The sequence below is a fragment of the Bombina bombina genome, chromosome 3 (genome assembly GCF_027579735.1).
Source record: "Bombina bombina isolate aBomBom1 chromosome 3, aBomBom1.pri, whole genome shotgun sequence".
Taxonomy (NCBI): domain Eukaryota; kingdom Metazoa; phylum Chordata; class Amphibia; order Anura; family Bombinatoridae; genus Bombina; species Bombina bombina.
The window spans coordinates 347,865,643-347,878,514 of NC_069501.1; positions in this window are offsets into that span (position 1 = coordinate 347,865,643).

Here is a 12,872-nt window from a genome sequence, read left to right on the forward strand (position 1 = left end):
ATACTAGGTATTCTTTAAAAAAGATTTGATATAGTCTCTGTATTTCATCTCACAACCCCTGTGCTTTTTTGTTATTTTAATAATAATGGGTGTCAAGTTATTTTGTATTTACAACTGTGCAGTCTGTGTGTGTTGTGTTGCAAATCCAAAGTCTAAAACAACTAGTAGATGAGATGAGGAATGGGTTTGGTAATTACCACTAAAATTTGATAAATCAGGTGCTGCGTTTAATAAATCTGTGCATTAAAGGTCTGTAGAACCTGTAGAAAGGCATTTAAAGGGACAGTGTACTGTAAAATAGTTTTCTACTTAATGTGATTCAAATAACTTGTTATACTAGCTGCCGGGTTTAAAATGTATTGGAAATTGTTCCTTTAAGTATATTTCTTTCATACAGGTGGTGAGCGTCTATCGATTACTCCTGGGAATTATTCTTCCCTGTCACTAGGAGGAGGCAAAGATTTCAAACCCCAAAATCTCTATAAAACCAATCCCATCTCACTGGCAACTCAGTTTTGTCTTGGCCTCTGCTGGAAGAAGGTGAAGAATGAAGATGTGCTTGTTATTCTACAGTGGCAGGGGTTCTTGGACTTAATTTAGAACCGTTTCCCCTCAGAGTGCAATGTTTGTTGGAGGGATGTATTTGGAGTATGAATAATGACCTATGTTTCACCTGTTGGGAATTAGTCACAAGCCTTCCACAGGTGTCGCAGGGACCTGTCCTTTGCCACCTCCTGTTAGGTGGTCAATATACTCCTATTCCAGATCATCTGCGGATATGTTTCAGCATTGGTTTGGCTTTCTGCTGGTTTATTCTAGTAGATGAGTGCCTATAGGTAAGTACTTTTTATTATTTAAGTTGGGCACTCTATTAGCCAGAAAGGTTATGGGAGAGAGAGAGGCTTCTGATTAAAGGACCACTCAATGCAGTAGAATTGCATAATTAACTAGTGCATACAAAAAGTCAATGATTTAACACCTAGGGGCCGATTTATCAGGGGCCCAATGGCCCTGAATACCGCCGGAAACCGGAGTGAAGAAGCAGCAGTCTTAAGACAGCTGCTCCTTAACTCGTACGCCACCTCTGAGGTGGTGGACAGCAATCAGCCTGATCGAATACGATTGGGTTGATTGACACCCCCTGCTAGTGGCCGCTGATCACTGTATATATATATATATATATATATATATAAATTATTCGTTCAAATTTACATGTATTTACATATATTTCTTGTGCCTTTTTCTTCAAATGTTACACCTGATCATCCAACTGGATATACCTGCATAACTCTGTTCCCCAATTATTGTTTATTGTGTATTGAATATTTGTTTTGCCCCTTTTTCATGTTCTGTCTTTCTAGTCCGAGCATCCAACAGTTAAACACTAGACAAAGTGAGCGCATTCATGTGTTTTTTTTTTTTTTTTCAAAGTTTTTTTATTGGATGAAAAAAAAAAATGAAACATTACAAGAGAATGCGGTTAAGATCACATTGATTACAGATCAGCATGTCAGTCTGTGCTTTACATAGGTTTAACATCCTACATTTTTCAACTCATCTTTTATTACTTGAGATATAACTCATATAACTAACAAAAAAATAAAACAAAACATTTCAAAGGTTGGTCACCTTCGTTGTGCAGAGGCCAAAGGTTCCATTGCCCATTTCGACAAAGGGGGCATTCATGTGTTTTTAACCAACAATTAAGTATTGAGCCAATAAGCTTTTTGCCTTGTTATTAAATAGCAGAGTGGAACACAGCACCATAGGCTATGATTACGGCTTCCATGCCGAAACGCGTAAGCCAGGTGCTGCGCTCACTCTGTATGCTGCTTAAACCTCCATTTGCTTTTAATGAGTGAAATAAAGTTTCTATTTTTTAAATATTCTCTGGCGTGGATCGCATTTTCCTTTTGATAAAATAAAATCCCTCCTTTCTCATTACTCATGGACTCCACGGCTTGGGTATACTATCCACATTATAATTTACACTTGTCAGGGTGGTACGTAGGATAGAGGCTTGTTGGATGAAATACCGCACACAAAGTCCGTCTATTTGGGAACTTGTGATACAGCGAAATTTGGAGTAATTTATACCAGACGCCGAGACAAGCAGTCTTAACTGTGAGTACGGATATTGTTTCTTATCCATGCTATCCTATGCTGCACTAAAAGGAACTCCCCTTCTCTATAGGTGGAATTACACACGCAATAAACTTTACCAAGGATAGTTGCTGAAAATTAACCAAGGCCACAATATACCATCCTGCGCTAGGACTCCTTTTTCTTTGGGACTCGATAAACATTTTGTTATTGTTACTTTTTATCCATCACTTTGTTACATAGTGAATTTTATTATTGTATTACAATACTTTTTACACAGTGTGTTGTATCATTGCAGGAGTATTTTAGTAGGTCGACCTAATAGTGTGTTTTATTGATGTTTTAGTGTCTTATGTATGTTGTTATTAAATTATTGTAAAACTTATATGTAACCAGCACCTTCAATCAATTTTGGGATTTATCTATTAATTTATTATTATTAATTTTTTTTAAATTATAATTGGAACATACACTGTTCCTATATTGTTTCTTAACTAATCAAATAACACTTGCGGTTTATCTTCTACATTTGTTAACTTTGATGAGTGAGAGCTTTCTTATATATTAATAATATCTGTCTATCTATATTACACTTTGTCTTATTTTAGCGCTCCCTACTCTTTTTAATTTTGCATATCTGATTTCTGTAGGGTTTTTAGAGATCCCTATTATCTAGTTGGAGTTTATTGTAACATTTTTTGGCGCTGGTCACACCCCTTTTCTTTTTTTAAATATTCCAAGCAGCATCGGTGATGTAAAGGAAGGGATCCCTTTTATATATATATATATATAGCACCAAGCCTAATAAATATACTTATGTATCCATAAACTGACATAACCCACCACCGCAAACTAACCCTTCACTTCTTAATCCCTATACTGCCAATACGCCCACGGAAAACACCTCTAACCTATTAACCCCTAAACTGCCACAACCCCCTAATGCAAACACCCCATAACCTATTAACCCCTAAACCACCACAACCCATCACCGCAAACACCCCCTAACCTAATAACCTCTAAACCGCCACAACCCCCAACGCAAACTAGGCCAACACTGCTTAACTACCTGACAGCTAACCCCTCCTTACCTAACACCCCCTAAGTTACACAAAATAACACAGTTCTTGGACAATCCTCTCTGCCTGTGAACGTTGCTGGTAAGGGCTGTGTTTGTTGATCTGTGTGGCCAATTTGGGCAGGTCACCTCGGTGTACCGAGGGGGGTGACGCCGCCGCACTAGGCCCTTGTAGTCTGATTTCTAGCCCCAGTATTAAGAATACAGCCGTGGATTAGATGGGTATATTACCATTGTATATTGTGATATTGTGTTATGTTAAATAGATAAAGTTGCTGTTAGACCACTCCTGTAACCGGAGGGTTATGAGAGAATCAGCCAGAGCTCCTAAAAGTGCGGTCGCTCCGGTTCGCTGCTCAGACACGCCCCCGGGTTTTTGGGGGGTTTTTACAATTTTTTAAATAAGGTTTCATTTAAGATAGGGTATCTTTGAGATTGTGAATTTTTTTAGATTAGAATTTTTTTAGAATAGGACTTTTTTTAATGGGCAAAAGAGCTGTCAGACTTTAGGGCAAGGCCCTACCAAATGCCCTTGTCAGTGCAAAGCCCAACAAAATGCCCATCTCAGGGCATCTTTTTTAGGGTATGTTTTTTTTTTAAATTATTTAATTATTTTTTAGATTAGGAATTTTTTAGAATAGGGCTTTTTTTTTTTTTTAAATGGGTAAAATAGCTATGTTCACTATAGGGCAATGCCCTACCAAATGCCCTTCTAAGGGCAATGCCCAACCAAATGCACTTTTCAGGGCAATCTTTTTTTAGGAAAGAGGTTTTTTTTAGGAGGTTTTCTTTAAGAATAGGGGTTTCAACTGGGCAAAAGAGTAATTGTAATTAATTTACGGCACTGACCTATCAAATGCCCTTACCAGGGCAATTTTTAGTGTAGGTTTTTTAAGATAGGTTTTTTAGGGGGTTGTGGGGTTACTTTGGTTTTAGATAAGTGATTTTGTGCCAAGTAAAAGAGCTTAATCACTTTCGGGCAATGTTTTGGTGTTAGTACAGGTTTTCTTTATTTTGGGGTGGGCTTTTTTTTAAAGGGGACTTTAGTTTTAGGTTAGGCATAAATGGGGGGGGGGGTATTTTTGGTAGAGTTTAGTTTTGTTTGTTTTTTGTAATGTTTTTTTATTTTTTGTAATGTTAATGTTTATTATTTTGTGTAATTTAGGTGTTGTTAGGTTAGGAATCTTGGGTGGGGAATTAGTTGTTAGGTAGTTTAGTATAGGGCTAGTTTGCTTTGGGGGAATGTGGGGGTTAATAGGTTAGGGGGTTTCTTGCGATGGGCGGTTGTGGCAGCTTAGGGGTTAATAGCTTTGGGTGTTTGCCCGGAGGGTATTGGTGGTTTAGAGGTTAATAGATTAGAGGGTTAATAGTTTATGGCAGATTATGGGTTAATAGTGGAGTAGATGTGCTGGGGTAAGGGTGCATAAGGGGTTAATAGGAGCAGTATATGTGTATAAAATGTTTAAATTATATGTATTTCCTGTATAATGCATATTCATTTAAAGGGATAGTAAACACCAAAAATGTTATTGTTTAAAATGATAGATAATCCCTTTATTTACCATTCCCCAGTTTTGCACAACCAACACTGTTATAGAAATATACTTTTTACCACTGTAATTACTTTGTATCTAAGCTTCTGCAGACTGCCTCCTTACCTCAGATCTTTTGACAGACTTGTATTTCAGGCAGTTAGTGCTGACTCTTAAATAACTCCACATGTGTGAGCACAATGTTATTTATATGAAACACATGAACTAACGCCCTCTAGCTGTGAAAACTGTCAAATGCGGTGAGATAAGAGGCGGCCTTCAAGGGCTTAGAAATTAGCATATGAGTCTACCTAGGGTTAGCTTTCAACTAAGAATACCAAGAGAACAAAACAAATTTGATGATAAAAGTAAATTAGAAAGTTGTTTAAAATTACATGCCCTATCTGAATCATAAAAGTTTAATTTGGACTTTACTATCCCTTTAAAGGGACACTGTACCCAAAAAATTTCTTTTGTGATTCAGATAGAGCATGACATTTTAAGCAACTTTCTAATTTACTCCTATTATCAAATTTTCTTCATTCTCTTGGTATCTTTATTTCAAATGCAAGAATGTAAGTTTAGATGCCGGCCCATTTTTGGTGAACAACCTGGGTTGTCCTTACTGATTGGTGGATAAATTCATCCACCAATAAAAAAGTGCTGTCCAGTGTATGAACCAAAAAAAGCCTAGGGGCGCGATCCGATATAGATCGCAGTTTGCGGCGCAAGCGAGGGAACCCGCGTCGCCCGCAGTTTCAGCTCGCAACTCGAGCTATCCAATATGCGGCGCCGTCACTTGCTAAAGTGGCGCAAGTCTCACAAACCAGCGATGTCCAGAAATCTGCGTAAGTACAGATTTTTGGAGTCGCCAGTGACTTGCGCCACGTTAGAAACTGCCGGCGCCTACAAAACCTGACTAAAGTCTAAATCACCCGCACTGTTTAACACGCCTCCTAAACATAGCCCGACACGTCTAACCCTCTATCCGCTATCCCCCCTCACTAGCCTAACAATAAAAAAAGTTATTAACCCCTAAACCGCCGCTCCCGTACCCCGCCGCAACCTAATAGTTATTAACCCCTAAACCGTCGCTCCCGTACCCCGCCGCCAGCTATATTAAATCTATAACCCCCTAAAGTGAGCCCCTAACACCGCCGTCATCTCTATTAAAATTATTAACCCCTAATGTAAGCCCCTTACACCGCCGCCATCTCTATTAAAATGATTAACCCCTAATTTAATCTACCTACCCCGCCGCCAGCTATGTTATCTATATTAACCCTAAGTATATTATAGTTAATATAGGTATTACATTATATATATTAACTATATTAACCCTAATTATATTAGGGTTAATATAGTTACTATAGTATTTATATAAACTATATTAACTCTATCTAACCCTAACACCCCTAACTAAATTTATATTAAATTAATCTAATTCATATTATAAACTAAAATATTCCTATTTAAATCTAAATACTTACCTATAAAATAAACCCTAAGATAGCTACAATATAATTAATAATTACATTGTAGCTATGTTAGGGTTTATATTTATTTTACAGGTAAATTGTTAATTATTTTAACTAGGTCTAATAGCTATTAAATAGTTATTAACTATTTAATATCTACCTAGTTAAAATAATTACCCAATTACCTGTAAAATAAATCCTAACCTAAGTTACAAATACACCTACACTATCAATAAATTAAATAAACTACAAATATCTATCTAAAAATACAATTCAATTAACTAAACTAAATTACAAAAAATAAAAAAAAGATTACAAGATTTTTAAGCTAATTACACCTATTCTAAGCCCCCTAATAAAATAATAAAGCCCCCCAAAATAAAAAAAATTCCCTGCCCTATTCTAAATTAAAAAAAGTTCAAAGCTCTTTACATTACCAGCCCTTAAAAGGGCCTTTTGTGGGGCATGCCCCAAAGAATTCAGCTCTTTTGCATTTAAAAACATATACAATACCCCCCCCATTACAACCCACCACCCACATACCCCTATTCTAAACCCACCCAAACCCCCCTTAAAAAAGCCTAACACTACCCCCCTGAAGATCTCCCTACCTTGTCTTCACCACACCGGGCCAAACTCCTCATCCGATCCGGGCGATGTCTTGCTCCAAGCGGCAAAGAAGAATTCTTCCTCCGGCGACGTCTTCCTCCAAGCGGCAAAGAAGAATTCTTCCTCCGGCGACGTCTTCCTCCAAGCGGCAGCAAAGTCTTCTTCCTTCCGGCAGCATCTTCCATGAAGCGGCATCTTCAATCTTCTTTCTTCGCTCCGCCGCCGCGGAGCATCCATCCCGGCCGACGACTGAACGACGAATGAGGTACCTTTAAATGACGTCATCCAAGATGGCGTCAGCCGAATTCCGATTGGCTGATAGGATTCTATCAGCCAATCGGAATTAAGTTAGAAAAATCTGATTGGCTGTTCACATTAGGCGATAGATAAGGTAGATTGCGGCGGTTTTAGGGGCTCACGGTAGGGGCTTAGTTTATGTAGATGGCGGCGGGGTCCGGGAGTGGCGGTTTAGGGGTTAATAACTTTATTAGGGATTTCGGGGGGGTCGCGGTTGACAGGTAGCTAGACATTGCGCATGCGTTAGGTGTTAGGTTTTATTTAGCAGATCGCGGTTGACAGGTAGATAGACATTGCGCATGCGTTAGGTGTTAGGTTTATTTTCTAGTTAGTTTAGGGAGTTACGGGGCTCCAATAGTCAGCGTAAGGCTTCTTACGGCTGCTTTTTGTGGCGAGGTGAAAATGGAGTAAGATTTCTCCATTTTCGCCACGTAAGTCCTTACGCTGCATATTGGATACCAAACTGCGCTGGTTTGGTATACCTGCCTATGGCCCAAAAAACTACTGGCGACGGCAGAAATATACGCGCGTAACTTCTAGGTTACACCGTATATGTGATACCAAACCAGCGTAAATATTGGCGTCGCCGGCTTTTGCGGGCGACGTTTTTTATCGGATCGACCCCTAGATGCCTTCTTTTTCAAATAAAGATAGCAAGAGAACGAAAAAATATTGATAATAGGAGTAAATTAGAAAGTTGCTTAAAATTGCATGCTCTGGAGTTCCGGGGGAGGAGCACAGGTGTGCGGTCACGAGATGCACCTGCTCTGAATTACCTACCCTTCAAGCTCTTGGCGAGTAACTCCCGCCTAAAGCCCTGGACCCTGGGCGGCTTGTTCAGCTCAAAATACACCGCTACTGGAACTCCATTAAGTGCCAAGTCATTGCACTAAAATTGCTAAGCAGCAGTAGAAAGGACCCATGTTTCTCTAGACATTCACAACCCTACTGAATGAAACACACCTGAAATGCTACTTATATTGTATCAGGAGAGTAACACGAGAAACAAAAATCCTGAAGATTTATACCGTATACCCAACAACTAATAATATAGCCATCTCCGCTATGTACGGCGGTATACTATGAGAGACTCTACCTGTGCTGGACAAGATACAATTGGAGTAAATAAAGACAAGAAGATTCCTTATAACCTAATTTTTATTCGCTTCAAGGAATTACTCGAATACCATCTGAAGGTGTCCCAGCTTATCTAAGGGAACTCAGTCACAGTGGACGTTAACCTCACGATTTACCTTTTCTCCCACACTTCCCTCCTGGGTGAATGGTTTGGGAGCCTGGATTGTGCTGGTCGCACTCACTACAAGCCGCGGCGTGCAGGTCGAGCAGGGAGACGTGGATTGGGTGAACAACTCCGGAGCCGTCCATCACTGATGCGCTGTAGCCCCCTCCCACCGATGCGTGAGGGGTGAGGATCCCGCTTCCTGGTCTGAGGTGCTGCCGCGACTATTGGGACGCTCGGATCGACCCCTGTTGGGATTACAGCCCTATCTGGAATACGGAAGGCTTGCTACTCTGAATATCTGGGCTACATTCTCCCCTCCACCGATGCTGCGTAGGGGGAGATAGCCCGCAGAAGTCTCGAATTGACTACCGGCCCTCGACAGACCAGGGAAGGGTAAAGTAAAAGCTGGACCTGTGTCCGCTGCTATGTTTTGACTTTCTGCTCCCTGCTATACTGCCTGCAGCATTTGAGAGAAATCTATAAAGTATAAAGACAAGGCTCAAAGACTTTTTTCTTTTTTTTTTACTATTTCTACATAAAAAATGGGACATTTTTTTACAAATTTGGTATAAAATCATTATCCAACAATAAGCTTATTATAATACAAGAATATTCGCTATAAAGGTTGTGTAATTTAAAAACTCTCATACACTAGACCATGAATCTTTAACTAAGCAGAGTTAACTGCATTAAATAAATTAAAAAGAGAAGGGGAAGCAGATAAGTAAGGGGCATGAGAGGAGTGAAGGGACATGGGAAAGGTTAAGGTGAAGCTAGGAGAAAGGCTGATTTAAGTACAACTGATAGATAAGTGTAAAAACACAATTCTTCACACTCCCTGGCCAAGCCCACATATTATTCTTAAGACACATATTACTAGAGATAAAACTCCCTACATCTTCTTGAAACTTCCTTACAAATGCAAAACCTGATTCAGTATAAAAATTATATTTTCTAGGAATACATCCTGTACTTCTCCAGTGAAAAGGAAAATTTTCCTTAATGAATATGATTCTAATCCTATTATTGAAAGCATTAACTATGTAAATAACTGCAGACTGTTGAAATAATATTGCTGCTTCATTGTTCTAAGGTAAAAGAAAGGAGGAAGGAAGGGCAAGGGGAAGGAGAAGAGGAAGGAGGCAGAAAGGTGGAAAGGGTAAAAGGAAAGAGTGCAGAGTGTGCTTGCTCTGCTAAGAATATTTGTCCCTGGTCATCTTACAGGTTTTTGAAAGGTTCATAGAGATTTATTGTGCTTAAAGAGGCTTAGGTCCCAAAATATAATAAGATCAACAATAATAACATACCAATAGTAGAACTTATTTTATTAGAATTACGCTAATTGAGTGAATCTGTCCCAGCGGCAGTTACATATACTGGCTTTTGATTTTTTGTTTTTTCTCTCCTCTACCCGCTTATAAAACAAATCACTCTTAATTTCACATATGTTTTACACCTCACTCACTCCCTCACATCTTATTTTCCCCCCCCCACACCTTCCCCATATCCCCGAGAGGGGCTTGCACGTTAACTTCATCCCCCCTCCACCCACTGTCACATCCGGGCACTCCCACACTAGCTACAAGCATATGGATAAATTTTTGCACCTCCACTCCAAAAACACACCTTCCCCAATGGCGGCTAGATCAAGAGATAAACGGAATAAGGTCACTTCGGATCCTGCCGCTGAGACACCCCTATCTATCAGTAATATTCAAACAACATCTGAATTTATAGACATCCAATCCCTAGTCTCTAAAATATCGGAAGCCCTCTCACCTAAATTCGAAACTCTAAGAGATGAGATTAAATCAGATATTGTACATTTGACATCAGAAGTCAGACAATTTGCAGGTAGACTCTCAGAGGCAGAGCAAAGAATATCAGACTTAGAGGATAACATGATAGAATATAATGTTAAGACTGAAACCTCAATTAATACTCTTCTAAAATTACAAAGTAAAATTGAAGACTTAGAGAACCGTGCACGTAGGAACAATCTTAGGATAATAGGGGTTCCGGAGGACAAACAATATGATGATCTATTTAAGTTACTCATGATAACAATACCACAGCTCTTAAAGATTTCTGAGAGCTTCCCCAGAACATTTATTGAAAGAGTGCACAGAATTGGTCCTGTCCATCCCTCTAAGACAAATACTAGACCAAGGCCAATTATTGTTAAATTTCTAAATTACCAAGATAAGGTCACATTCCTGCACTCTTTCCATAAATGTCATCCTATTTTTCTAGGGGATGCTAAAATTCTGTTCTTTCAGGATTACTCAATGGAGACAGTTACTAAAAGAAGGGAAATTACCCCAATTTGTACAAGGTTCATTCAGCAGGGAATAAGGGCAAATATTCTACATCCTGCTAGACTTAAGATATATGTAGAGAATCAGTCGTATATTTTTGATACCCCAGCTGAAGCAGGAAAATTTTATGCTGAAAAATTTCCTACAAATCAAAACTGCCACAATTGATATCGATGCTCTATTTAACTTAACCCTTAAACTCACTATGAATATGGATCCTTCTACTATGGGTAGCAGAGAGTTAAGAGGGTTTTACTCCTCTCGAAAGGGGGCTCCCCCTCCCTCCCTCTTTCTCCTTTTTTTTTTTTTTTTTTTCTTTTCTTTTCTTTTTTTTTATATAAATAAAAGATATGTCAGGTAAAGTTAAGATTACCTCATGGAATATAGGTGGACTTACGTCTCCTATTAAAAGGAAAACTATACTATCATACTTGAAGAGAATTAACACCTCTATTGCATTTCTGCAAGAAACACATTTAAAAACGGAAGAAGTTCTCAAACTTAAATCTACATGGGTTCAAGAGGTGTTTTTCTCTCCAAGTATCAAGAGAAAGGGGGGAGTGGCTATTCTTGTAAGTAAACATATCAAATATCAGGTAATACAGGTAGACTCTGATTCCGAAGGGAGATTTATACTTTTAAAAATTAAGATTAATAATATTCTATATATACTTTGCAATATATACGCTCCAAATGTTTTTAATTTATCCTTCTGGGAAGTAATACAAGCTAGGCTCATGATGTGTGCTGAAGGATACCTGATAATGGGCGGGGACTTTAACATGGCCCCTAAATACCCGCTACATAGGCTAAGGAGAGATCATGTGCCCAAAAAAACTAAAAGAGACAAATTGGAATCAAAACTCTTTTCCAGAATAATGGCAAATTTAAGGGTTCGTGATATATGGAGACTTCAAAATCCTGACTCTTGTGAGTACACATGCCTCTCCAAAGCGCATAAATCTCTCTCAAGGATAGATGTATTTCTATTAGATGAGAGGCTGTGTAAATCACAAGTGCAGGCTCAAATATTTCCCATAGCTATTTCTGATCACGCGCCTATTGGTTTAGACTTCCAATTATTCGATCAAAGGCAAACAAATAGAAGATTTTTTTTTCCCACATTTCTAGCCACAGATCTCAAATTTAAAAACTGGTTGGAAGCTAAATTTAAAGACTATTCAGATCTGAACAGCGATTATATTTCACGTCCTCTATTATTTTGGGAGACGGCTAAGGCAGTATTGAGGGGGGACATTATAGCATATAATGTGAATAGAACTAAAAAAACTCAAGCTAAGAGAGGGGGAGTTGGCACGAGCAGTCTCTAATGCATATAATTTGCATTTAATTGAAAACTCTTCACAGAGTTGGGCTAAATATACTTCCGCTTTACAAAACAGGGATTCTTTTCTACTTTACAAAACAACACAGAATGTTGCTAGGCTCCAATCAAAACTATATCGGTTTGGAAATAAAACAGGAAAGCTGCTAGCAAAACTTCTTAAAATCGAGAGGGGTTCTCAATCGATAGATAACATAAATATGGATAACCAGACATTTAGTACCACTGAAGAGCTATTACAACTATTCTCTAAATACTACTCCGACCTGTATTCCTTGCGAACCTCTAACATACAGACACGGGATGAATTTTGGAGTAAAATTGCTTTTCCCACATTACAGTCTGAAGTCCTACAGGACTTATACGCTCCAATTACTGAAATGGAAGTAAATAAAGCAATCCAAACACTGCCTCATAATAAAGCCCCGGGCCCAGATGCTCTACCGAACGAATTTTATCAAGTCCTAAACACCCTTATCACACCACATTTAACTACCCTATTCAACTCTTTTTATATAGAAGGAAAAGACCCAACATCTAGCTTTACTGCCTCCTACACCACTCTGATTTTGAAGCCAGGGAAGGATCCTACAAAAAAAGAATCCTACAGGCCTATTGCTTTACTTAACACAGACTATACAATCTTAACCTCCATATTAGCACAAAGACTCCAAACTATATTGCCTTCCATTATTCATACAGACCAAGCTGGGTTCATTCAGAGTAGAAATTCTGCCTCAAAAATACGTGAACTTTTCTTGCTTATTGATTATTTTAGAGCATCGGAGTCCGGGGAGGTAGAGGGGCGAGGGGGTACCCATGATAAGGTAATAATATCCATAGATGCTGAAAAAGCTTTTGACTCAGTT